General features: G+C 44.8%; 3 non-coding genes across 3 annotated transcripts; all 3 read left to right on the forward strand.

Moving 5' to 3' along the window:
- Positions 1-622: 622 nt before the first annotated feature.
- On the forward strand, positions 623-694 carry trnaq-cug (transfer RNA glutamine (anticodon CUG)). The gene has a single exon. It is a non-coding gene; the product is annotated as a tRNA-Gln (tRNA).
- Positions 695-8,954: 8,260 nt separating this feature from the next.
- trnaf-gaa (transfer RNA phenylalanine (anticodon GAA)) lies at positions 8,955-9,027 on the forward strand. The gene has a single exon. It is a non-coding gene; the product is annotated as a tRNA-Phe (tRNA).
- A 403-nt stretch (positions 9,028-9,430) lies between these two features.
- On the forward strand, positions 9,431-9,502 carry trnaq-cug (transfer RNA glutamine (anticodon CUG)). Its single transcript has one exon. It is a non-coding gene; the product is annotated as a tRNA-Gln (tRNA).
- The last annotated feature ends 2,789 nt before the right edge of the window (positions 9,503-12,291 follow it).

A 12,291-nucleotide genomic window follows, 5' to 3' on the forward strand; every position in this document is an offset into this window, starting at 1 on the left:
CGAAAAACCATTTTCGGCAGCACTGAGCCGCAAGAGCTCATCTAGTTAGTGCCCCTTGAAGGGGGGCGTAAAAAGGATGGACAGCACTGGACAATGCAGGTATCGATCCCGCTACCCCTCGCATGCTAAGCGAGCGCTCTACTATTTGAGCTAATTCCCCTCGATGATGGAGAGAAGGTGTCCATCGCTCTCAAAGACAAAGACGAGGCGCGATCCCTAGCACGTGTGCAGGTGCTGCAGCGCGATTTCCAATGACCACAAAAAAACAGGCCGCATTTCCTCTGTGCTGGCAACTTTGCACTGGCTACCTTTTAATTGTAGATTTAATCAAAAAATTGCGCTTTGAATCCAGCGATCCGAGTTCAAATCTCGGTGGAACCTTTTTAGGTTCTTTGCGGAAGGGAGGGAAAAAACAGAGGTGATGCCCAACTGCTGACGTGGCGGTGAAATTGGCACTTTCAAACCGAGTCGGAATTGGGGAAACATGGGCTTAAAAAGCAAAGGCTTCATTTCCTCCTTGCTATCGTGCTTCTGGACTCAATGACTTAAATCCTTGCTATCGTGCTTCTGGACTCAATGACTTAAATCTCTGCTGCTCATGGGAAAAGTTGACACACGCCAAGGTTCCATGGTGTAATGGTTAGCACTCTGGGCTCTGAATCCAGCGATCCGAGTTCAAATCTCGGTGGGACCTGCTTTTGCCAGGAATGTGTGCAGTACCTCGTTCGAAAAAACTTTTTCGGCAGCACTGAGCCGCAAGAGCTCATCTAGGTAGTGCCCCTTGAAGGGGGGCGTAAAAAGGATGGACAGCACTGGAGAATGCAGGCATCGATCCCACTACCTCTCGCTTGCGCCTACTGCTTCCTACCTATTGAGCCAAAGTAAGCCCAAAGTAAGCCCACGTGAGCCAATCGTGTTACTCTGCTGTGGCTTACTTTTGACCAATCGCATTCTCTCCTGTGGCTTACTTTTGACCAATCGTGTTTCTCTCCTGTGGCTTACTTTTGACCAATCGCCTTTCTCTCCTGTGGCTTACTTTTGACCAATCGCGTTTCTCTCCTGTGGCTTACTTTTGACCAATCGGCGACCGCTATTATTAGGCAAGGCAAGGCAAGTTTATTTATATAGCACATTTCATACACAATGGTAATTCAAAGTGCTTTACATAGAAGAAATTAAAATAATCAAAATAAATCAGAATAATTAAAACAGTTTGGAATAAAAGATAATATACAGAAATAATCAAACAAAATCAGAATAATTATAACATAAAATAAAATACAGTGCAAACAGTCGGACGAACAGTGGCACAGTGCTCATTCAGTAAATGCACAGTTAAACAGATGTGTTTTGAGTCTGGATTTGAATGTGACTACTGTAGGAGCACATCTGATCTCTTCTGGAAGCTGGTTCCAGCTGCGGCTGGCATAGTAGCTAAAAGCAGACTCGCCATGCTTAGAGTGAACCCTTGGTATTTCTAGCTGATGTGATCCTAATGATCTGAGTGATCTGTTGGGTTTATATTCACTGAGCATATCTGCAATGTATTGAGGTCCTAGGCCATTGAATGATTTATATACCAGTAATAATACTTTAAAATCAATCCTAAATGTAACTGGCAGCCAGTGTAAAGACCTGAGGACTGGTGTGATGTGTTCATATTTTCTGGTTCTGCTCAGAATCCTAGCAGCAGCGTTCTGTATGAGCTGCAACTGTCTTATGGTCTTTTTGGGAAGGCCAGTGAGAAGTCCATTACAATAATCCACCCTACTGGTGACGAAAGCATGCACAAGTTTTTCTAAGTCTTGACTGGAAACAAAGCATCTAATTCTTGCAATATTTTTCAGGTGATAATATGCTGATTTATTTATTGCTTTGACATGACTACTGAAACTAAGGTCTGACTCTAGAGACACACCCAGATTCCTGACTTGATTTTTAGTTGTTTGACCCCTAGACTGAAGGTATGCGTTCACCTTGAGAACTTCATCTTTGTTTCCAAACGCAATGACTTCAGTTTTGTCTTTGTTTAACTGAAGAAAGTTTTGGCACATCCAATTGTTTACTTCATCAATGCATTGGCAAAGGGAGTCAATGGGGCTGTAATCGTTAGGTGATAGGGATAAGTAGAGCTGTGTGTCGTCTGCATAGCTATGGTAAGCCATTTGGTTCTTTCTCATTATTTGGTTCATTGGGAGCATGTACAGGTTGAATAGGAGTGGCGCAAGAATTGAGCCTTGAGGGACTCCGCATGTCATGGATGTCCAGCCAGTTTTCCAGCCTGTCAAGAAGTATTTTGTGATCGACGGTGTCAAATGCAGCACTGAGGTCGAGTAGTACCAGCACTGATAATTTGCCTGTATCAGTATTTAAGCGAATATCATTTATTATCTTTATGAGCGCGTCCTCTGTACTGTGGTGCGGTCGGAAACCAGATTGAAAATGGTCAAAGTATCCATTCGAGCTTAAGAATTTGTTCAGCTGATTGAAGACAACTTTTTCAATGATCTTGCCTATGAAAGGAAGATTTGATATCTGTCTATAGTTGTTTAATATGGTCTTATCCAGATTGCTCTTTTTCAGGAGGGGCTTGACGACAGCAGTTTTCAGGGAGGTCGGAAAACTCCCAGAGAGAAGTGAGGCATTTACCACTTCCAGGAGATCTGCTTCTAAGCTGTGTAACACATTTTTGAAAAAAGATGTGGGAAGTGCGTCAAGGGCGCAGGTTGATGTTTTTAGTTGCTTCCAAAATTTTCCCATCAATTTCTTCGAAATCAGACATAGTGGCTACTTTCTCGTGCTGTTGTCTGATCTGCCTGACCCCAGCGCAACTCAAGGATGAGCTGATCACCTTTCTGATATTATTGATTTTCTCAGAGAAGAAAGAAGTAAACTCACTGCACTTTCTCACTGAGAGCATTTCACTGGGAATCTGGCTTGGGGGGGTTGTCAGTCTCTCTACAGTAGCAAAAAGAGTGCGCGTGTTGTTTATATTGCTGTTTATAATATTCGAGAAAAAAGTCTGTCTAGCTTTGCTTAGTTCCTTATTGAAAGCATGGAGGCTGTCTTTGTAGATGTTATAATGGACTACAAGTTTTGTCTTCCGCCACATGCGCTCTGCTTTTCTGCATTGTCTTTTCATATTTTGCACTGCTGTTGAGTTTCTCCAAGGTGCTTTTTGTCTGCCACTCTTCTTCCTGACTTTCACAGGAGCAATATCATCAATTACACTCTTAACTTTTGAGTTAAAAGAATCCCGGAGAAAATCAACAGAGTCAGCAGATATGCTTGGTGTTAAAGATATAGCCTTCATAAATAGTACACTAGTGTTCTCATTTAAGCATCTCTTCTTGACAGACACAGATCTAGCTTCAATGGCAGGAGAGATCAATATATCAAAGAAAATACAAAAATGATCAGACAGTGCTACATCCTTAATAACAATTGATGAAATGTTTAGACCCTTACTGATAAGTAAATCTAGAGTGTGTCCACGATTATGTGTGGGTCCATGTACATGCTGAGTCAGATCAAAAGTTTTTAAAACAGTTTTGATTTCTTTTGCAATATTGTTTTCTGCATTATCTATGTGAATGTTAAAATCTCCAGCAATGGCAAAGCAGTCAAACTCTGAGGAAATTGTTGATAACAGTTCTGTTAAGTTCTCAGCAAAAGCTGGAGAGTATTTTGGAGGCCTGTAAACAATGATAAGTAAAATGCGTGGAGCACCTTTTAACACAATACCGAGATACTCGAAAGACGGGTAATTCCCAAATGATATTTGCTTACATTGAGAGACATCTTTATAAAGAGCAGCTAAACCTCCGCCTCTTCTGACAGCTCTGCAGACACTCATAAAAGTAAAGTTAGGAGGGGCTGTTTCATTGAGGACTGTTGCACTGCAACTTTCTTCTAGCCAAGTTTCATTTAGCAACATAAAATCCAGGTTGTATGTGGTTATTAAGTCGTTGACTAAAAGTGATTTATTTTTAAGTGAAAGGATGTTTAAAAGTGCTAACTTAACAGTCTTACTTTTTGTCCCCACAGCAAACTTGGTATGTCGTGTAATAGGCACCAGATTAGATGGGTTTGCTGTACGGCTTTTGAAGGCCTTAGACTTTCTATCATGTAATCGAACAGCAATAGAAAAAGATACAGGCACACTGGGTTCCCGCTGGTTCTGTAAACATTTGAGAAAGTTATTGTTATCATAGCGGGGACCCGACACATATCACTGAGAGCTGGTATCAGTTGTTTTTGGTTCACCTCGAGCCGCTGGGGGAGGGTGTGGGCCCTGGCGCTGTGGCAGAGGCCGAAGAGCTCACAGGAGGAGGGAGAGGGCGAGCTGGGCCCGCAGGCTTTGGTGGTTGTGGGGCCTGGCGTTTTTTGGTTGGTATCTGGGGGCTCGCAGCAAAAGAGTGGGATAGTCTAGTTCCAGCATGCACCAGTTGTTCCATTTTCTCTGAGAAGCACAGAAGTGGAGATTCTGGAGAGAGTGATAATGTTTCCGGTGAGAGGGATTTTTGCTCTGGTGTTATTGGAGGCTGTAATATGCTGTCCTGGTTTCCCTGGCTGTTTTCCAGAAAGTCGTCTATGGGTGCTGTATCTTGGAGCAGTGCTGGTATGTCACAGTCTGTCTGTGGTGAGCTCTGTGGGCAGGGCTCAGCTGAGATTGTGTCCGTGAGCAGAAGTTGTTGTGGCTGAGTGGTGTTATCACTGTCCTTGTGTGATGTGTCAACCGCATATCCATTCAGGTGCTAAAGTGAAATCCTGTGGTCATTCATACTGTATCCAGGTGTGTGTGTGCCATTCAGGTTGAGTGGATTGGCACACATTGCAGAAGGATGACGGAGGGAGAAGTAGATATTGTCCTTTAGCACTCTTGAACCAAGTTTGGTTGGGTGGTGGCCATCCTGTTGAAACAGTTGCCTCTGACTCCAGAAAAGATTGAAGTTGTCAATAAAGTTCACTCCTTTTATATTGCAGGTTTTTTGCAGCCATGTATTAAGCCCAAGCAACCGTGAAAACCTGTTTGTTCCTCTTGCTGGGAGTGGTCCACTGATGAATGTTTGAACTTTCAGTCTTTTAAGTGTTTCAAAAAGTTCATTGAAATCCTTTTTAAGAAGTTCCGACTGCTCTTTATGAATATCATTCTTCCCCACATGAATGATGAGTCGATTTGCAGTCTTATGTTTCATCAGAATGTTCTGAAGTTCCCTGTTTACATCAGAAGTTGTTGCTTGTGGAAGGCAGCACGTTGTTGTATCCCTGCTATTAATGTTTCTGATTACGGAGTCGCCCACTATCAGAGTCCTGGGCTCGGCTGCACTGTGAGCTGAGTGCCGCTGTCTGCTCGACCTTGAGCCCCAGTTAGCATCAGTGTTAGCTACTGGCTGATTCTGTCTGTGTGCGATCACATTCATCAAATTTGGGGATTCCTCATTCATTAATACTTCAAATCTGTTCTCAAGATGTATAGGCGGTGGTAGGAGACCAGTGTTTGCAGTCCTTGTCAGAGCCGTATCTGGGGTAGAGGATGCTACTGCAGTAATATGTGATGCTCGTGACAATCTGATGTCTCGAGTGCCTTTGGGTCTCGCACCCTGTTTGTGCCATCGATTAGTAAAACGATCGGCTTGTTTCTCTACACTCAGTATGGCCTGTCGAGAAGCACTAGATTCAGTGGGAGGCTGGTCGAATAAAATAATTCTGCTTTTTTTTGTAGTAATCCAAGCGTTTGAGCACTGTGCTGATTTGCTGAAGTTAAAATTAGGTGATAAAAGGAGATAAATTATAGAAATATAAAAGCGATAGAGCAAAGCGTGGAGCAGTAAGCGAGAGCGTCCGAACAGTAGCTGAGCAGGAAGTAGTCGTCATCAGTAGTAATTATCGTCATCTTTGCAACAGGTAAGTCTATTCTTCACGACTGTATAATCGATCATTATTTATTCATAAACAGTGTTTGTTTTTACACAATTAAACATGCCAATAAAGCTAGCTGGCGTGTAATAGCACACGTTTTCTTCTGTACATGTGAACCTGCAACTTTACCATGATACATGATACATGGCATGATACCAGCAAGATTGTACCAAGAAGTGTTATTGATTTTCTTATTAATAAGTTCATCACACTATTTACAATTTGTACACAAGGCAATTCAAAGTGATTCACAGTTGTATAAAAACAATAATGCTTATGCTCATAATAATAATAATCATTAATTATTATAATATTATAATAATTAATTACATAAAAAATAAATGCTGTAGTAAAATACTTTCAGTTGGAATATGACAGCTATGTAACGTTCTGTTTATGCCTGTGTCCTTTCAGATTATGTATGCATACCCGGTTTTACGAAGAACCTCTGAGGGTCGACTCCTTATGGGGCCAACTGAGGAGGCCAATAGGAGGAAGATCGTGTTGGCAGGGAGGGCCAGGTGTAAGGAGGAGGTCCTGGCTGAGGCCACTGCCTTTGTGAGGCAGAATGGAGGGAATCCTGGAGACCAGTTCCTGGTTCTGGCTCACTGCAAGATCCAGTTTGGGAAACACCAGGGTCAGAGGTTCCTGTGGCTGCTGGAGAACTCACTGGGGTATGCCTGCTATCTGGTCAGCAGCATTTTGGGGGAGGAGGAGAGGGACAACCCGCTGTCTGACAACAAACACCTGTTCCTCAGATACACCTCGCAGATCAGGGAGGTAGGCGAGGCTGTGGAGGTGTGTCATATAAAACAGGCCATGCTGCAGGAGGCCCAGAGGACAGGAGACTCTGGATGTCTGATGGTGGAGTTTGGGGATTTTAAGGGTAGGTCAATGAAGGAGGTGTATGAGGACCCAAGCAAGGAGGCCCAGGCTATTATCATCACCTACCTGAAGAAGGCAAAGGCCGGGCCTAACACCAATATGGCCCTTTTCAAAGCATACGTGCTGAAGAGGCAGGCTCCAGCCCACGTGCCCACCACCACTGTGCCCACTGCATCTGTCCTCACTGCTGCTGTGCCCACTGCCACTGTGTCTGTTCCTCCTCCACCTACTGCCACTAAGAACAGGCCACTGCTGGCGACCAATGTGAAGGCCCTGTTGGCGTGGGGGAAGCATTTATCTGCTTCACAGCTGGCACAAAAGATTTTGTCTCCAGCCAAACCCTGTAAGTGATTTGCAAGCTTTAAAATAATTACAGTATATATTAGGCAGTATATATGTCTAACGAAAATACGTGTTCAACAGCTGCAGGACCACGTGTACCACCTGTGTCTGAGTCCGCAGTCCGGAGACAGCTCTTTACATGTGGTGAGTATCACTTAACGCATACAAGTGTGTTGGTGACATGTGCTTAGTGTTTTATGTTATTTTACAGACTCTGCTGCTACGGATTTTTTTGAGGAGGAAGATGACCTGGAGATGGCAACTGTAGCCTCGCAAGCTGAGGAACAACTTCCTCAAGGTATGTAAATCTTAAACAATATTTTACAAACAATTACAAATAAAACAAAACAGTATTTTTTAAATGACATATTATTTTATTTCACAACACAGAGGAATGGCACTTCTCAGGTGTCAATCTACATTCACTCTTTGAGTGAACATCCTCAAAGGAAAAAAGATAATTTAAAGGTGTATGTAAAAGGTTTTATTTCATTTTTTATCGTAATCACTGACTAAAGCTCATTCTTGTCATCTCACACTTCCCCCACTCCCCTTGGAATAAGTGGCTGTTGTAGTGTTTGGTCTGCTTCGCTTCACACTTGGCTGATCCCATCTTTTTTTCTTCTTGTATTTCTTCTAATGGTGCTTGGATGAAAAACAGGATGATTTTCACTGCTTCCTTCCATCTTTTCATCATCATGTCATCTCTCTACTAATCGTACATGCTTTGCAGTAAACCTTGTAATCGCAGTAGCTGTCCAGCAGAGCTGAGAAAGTCATGCAGTGAAAGTCTAAAACAATAAGATAATTTCGTTGTGTTTTTTTACGCTCCAGCCACTGCAGGCTCGAGAGGCCCTGCTCCTGCCCCGGCTCGTGCTACTGCCCCTGCTCCTGCCCCTTATCCTGCTCCTCCAGCATTGTGGACCCCTGGCCAGGTGTCCCAGTCGCCTGCAGAGCTTCCTGTCCACTGGAAAGAGCAACTCCAATCTTTCCAGCAAGGCCTTCAACCCCTGTCCCTCTGCACCAGGACCATCCTCACTACAGCCACCCACAGGACTGCAGCGCCCTGCCCAGCCTCCTCTGCAGTCTCCTCCTCTGCGGCCTGCCCAGCCTCCTCTGCAGTCTCCTCCTCTGCGCCCTGCCCAGCCCCTCTGCAGTCTCCTCCTCTGCGCCCTGCTCAGCCTCCTCTGCAGTCTCCTCCACAGCCTTCTGTCCAGCCAAGTGCTGCCTCTGCTCCTGCAACATCAACTGGGTCCAGTGTTGCAGACCAGGCTCCTGTAAGTAAGCTTCTCATTATTCGTGTGCAGGTCCTGCAGCGTGATTTCCAATGACCACAAAAAAAGATGCCGCATTTCCTCTGTGCTGGAAACTTTGCACTGGCTACCTTTTAATAGTAGATTTAATCAAAAAATTGCGCTTTAAGCCATGGAAGCTGAAATGTTTGCGGCCCGGCAGCAGCAGGGAGGATGTATGTTTCGGCTCGTTGGTCTAGGGGTATGATTCTCGCTTAGGGTGCGAGAGGTCCCGGGCTCAAATCCCAGACGAGCCCATTATTAGGCTTTGCTTTTAATCTCTTCAGCCTGATTAGGGCAACCAGGATATTTGTGAGAAATTGGGGATAAAATGTGCCAGAGAGAGGCCGGTTAGCTCAGTTGCTTAGAGCGTGGTGCTAATAACGCCAAGGTGGCGGGTTTTCATCCCCGTACGGGCCACTCATTTTCTCTCTGGGACCTTCGCTCTGCTCTTCTCGAAAATGACGGGCGGTCTCCCAGACATCCCTTCTGGCTAAACAATACAAGTATCTGGCCGAAATAGCTCAGTTGGGAGAGCGTTAGACTGAAGATCTAAAGGTCCCTGGTTCAATACCGGGTTTCGGCAGAGGAACCATGTCCGCCTCTTTTAGTCTACCTGATTCCACCTAGCCTCATCGCTATCTGCCTCTCAGACAGCCAGCTAGCAGAGTGTGTTGGTTCCATGGTGTAATGATTAGCACTCTGGGCTTTGAATCCAGAAGTCTGAGTTCAAATCTCGGTGGAATCTTTTTAGGTTCTTTGCGGAAGGGAGGGAAGAAACAGAGGTGATGCGCAACTGCTGACGTGGCGGTGAAATTGGCACTCTCAAACCGAGTCGGAATTGGGGAAACATGGGCTTAAAAAGCAAAGGCTTCATTTGCTCCTTGCTATCGTGCTTCTGGACTCAATGACTTAAATCCTTGCTATCGTGCTTCTGGACTCAATGACTTAAATCTCTGCTGCTCATGGGAAAAGTTGACACACGCCAAGGTTCCATGGTGTAATGGTTAGCACTCTGGGCTCTGAATCCAGCGATCCGAGTTCAAATCTCGGTGGGACCTGCTTTTGCCAGGAATGTGTGCAGTACCTCGTTCGAAAAAACTTTTTCGGCAGCACTGAGCCGCAAGAGCTCATCTAGGTAGTGCCCCTTGAAGTGGGGCGTAAAAAGGATGGACAGCACTGGAGAATGCAGGTATCGATCCCACTACCTCTCGCTTGCGCCTACTGCTTCCTACCGATTGAGCCAAAGTAAGCCCAAAGTAAGCCCACGTGAGCCAATCGTGTTTCTCTGCTGTGGCTTACTTTTGACCAATCGCCTTTCTCTCCTGTGGCTTACTTTTGACCAATCGCGTTTCTCTCCTGGCTCTGCTCCTGTGGCTTACTTTTGACCAATCGGCGACCGCTGTTATTATCGTCATCTTTGCAATCTTTGCAACAGGTAAGTCTATTCTTCACGACTCTATAATCGATCATTATTTATTCATAAACAGTGTTTGTTTTTAGACAATTAAACATGGCAATAAAGCCAGCTAGCGTGTAAAAGCACACGTTTTCTTCTGTACATGTGAACCTGCAAGTTTACCATGATATACAGTAAAAAAAATTGTCACTACTGTCAAGATAATTAGCCGACCACTAATTAAGCTATATCCTCCTTAAACCATTTTTTTGTTGTAGTTAATTTAGTATTTTTTGTGTCATTCATTACATTATTTTGAGCACAAGAAAATTTTTACTAAAACCTTTAAAAAAAAAAGTTTAATTCATATATGTTATACTATACTATGTTATACACCAGTATACATATTTATGTTATCTTTTTAAATACTATGTTATACATATTTAAAAAGACATGAATAGGCAAAAACAAGTGTTTTTTTGTTTCAACAAATGATTCTCAACTATGTTATAAAAGATATACCAAAACGATTTGATATACCATTTTAAGTTTTAGATCTGTTTGATGATCATATTATTATGAATTGTCATAAACGCCTTTATGTTATATTTGGTGTTTCTTAGTAATCTCTGCCACAAAAGCTAAACAAAACAAAACGATTTAAGCATGGCGTGATACCAGCAAGATTGTACCAAGAAGTGTAATTTATTTTCTTATTAATTAGTTCATCACACTATTTACAATTTGTACACAAGGCAATTCAAAGTGATTCACAGTTGTATAAAAAACAATAATGCTTATGCTCATAATAATAATAATCATTAATTATTATAATATTATAATAATTACTTACATAAAAAAAATGCTGTAGTAAAATACTTTCAGTTGGAATATGACAGCTATGTAACGTTCTGTTTATGCCTGTGTCCTTTCAGATTATGTATGCATACCCGGTTTTACGAAGAACCTCTGAGGGTCGACTCCTTATGGGGCCAACTGAGGAGGCCAATAGGAGGAAGATCGTGTTGGCAGGGAGGGCCAGGTGTAAAGAGGAGGTCTTGGCTGAGGCCACTGCCTTTGTGAGGCAGAATGGAGGGAATCCTGGAGACCAGTTCCTGGTTCTGTCTCACTGCAAGATCCAGTTTGGGAAACACCAGGGTCAGAGGTTCCTCAGGCTGCTGAAGAACTCACTGTGGTATGCCTGCTATCTGGTCAGCAGCATTTTGGGGGAGGAGGAGAGGGACAACCCGCTGTCGGACAACAAACACCTGTTCCTCAGATACACCTCGCAGATCAGGGAGGTAGGCGAGGCTGTAGAGGTGTATCAGAAAAAAACAGGCCATGCTGCAGGATGCCCACAGGACAGGAGACTCTTGGTGTCTGATGGTGGAGTTTGGGGATTTTAAGGGTAGGTCAATAAAGGAGGTGTATGAGGACCCAAGCAAGGAGGCCCAGGCTCTCATCACCTACCTGAAGAAGGCAAAGGCCGGGCCTAACACCAATATGGCCCTTTTCAAAGCATACGTGCTGAAGAGGCAGGCTCCAGCCCACGTGCCCACCGCCACTGTGCCCACTGCATCTGTCCTCACTGCTGCTGTGCCCACTGCCACTGTGTCTGTTCCTCCTCCACCTACTGTCACTAAGAACAGCCCACTGCTGTCGACCAATGTGAAGGCCCTGTTGGCGCGGGGGAAGCATTTATTTGCTTCACAGCTGGCACAAAAGATTTTGTCTCCAGCCAAACCCTGTAAGTGGGTAAGTTTTTTCTTTTTTCTCCAGCCACTGCAGGCTCGAGAGGCCCTCCTCCTGCCCCGGCTCGTGCTACTGCCCCTGCTCCTGCCCCTTATCCTGCTCCTCCAGCATTGTGGACCCCTGGCCAGGTGTCCCAGTCGCCTGCAGAGCTTCCTGTCCACTGGAAAGAGCAACTCCCATCTTTCCAGCAAGGCCTTCAACCCCTGTCCCTCTGCACCAGGACCATCCTCACTACAGCCACCCACAGGACTGCAGCGCCCTGCCCAGCCTCCTCTGCAGTCTCCTCCTCTGCGCCCTGCCCAGCCTCCTCTGCAGTCTCCTCCTCTGCGCCCTGCCCAGCCTCCTCTGCAGTCTCCTCCTCTGCGCCCTGTTCAGCCTCCTCTGCAGTCTCCTCCACAGCCTTCTGTCCAGCCAAGTGCTGCCTCTGCTCCTGCAACATCAACTGGGTCCAGTGTTGCAGACCAGGCTCCTGTAAGTAAGCTTCTCATTATTCGTGTGCAGGTGCTGCAGCGTGATTTCCAATGACCACAAAAAAAGAGGCCGCATTTCCTCTGTGCTGGAAACTTTGCACTGGCTACCTTTTAATTGTAGATTTAATCAAAAAATTGCGCTTTAAGCCATGCAAGCTGAAATGTTTGCGGCTCGGCAGCAGCAGGGAGGATGTATGTTTCGGCTCATTGGTATAGGGGTATGATTCTC

The sequence above is a fragment of the Siphateles boraxobius genome, unplaced genomic scaffold (assembly GCF_051911475.1).
Source record: "Siphateles boraxobius isolate OS27281-9 unplaced genomic scaffold, OSU_SipBor_1 19, whole genome shotgun sequence".
In the NCBI taxonomy this organism is placed as follows: domain Eukaryota; kingdom Metazoa; phylum Chordata; class Actinopteri; order Cypriniformes; family Leuciscidae; genus Siphateles; species Siphateles boraxobius.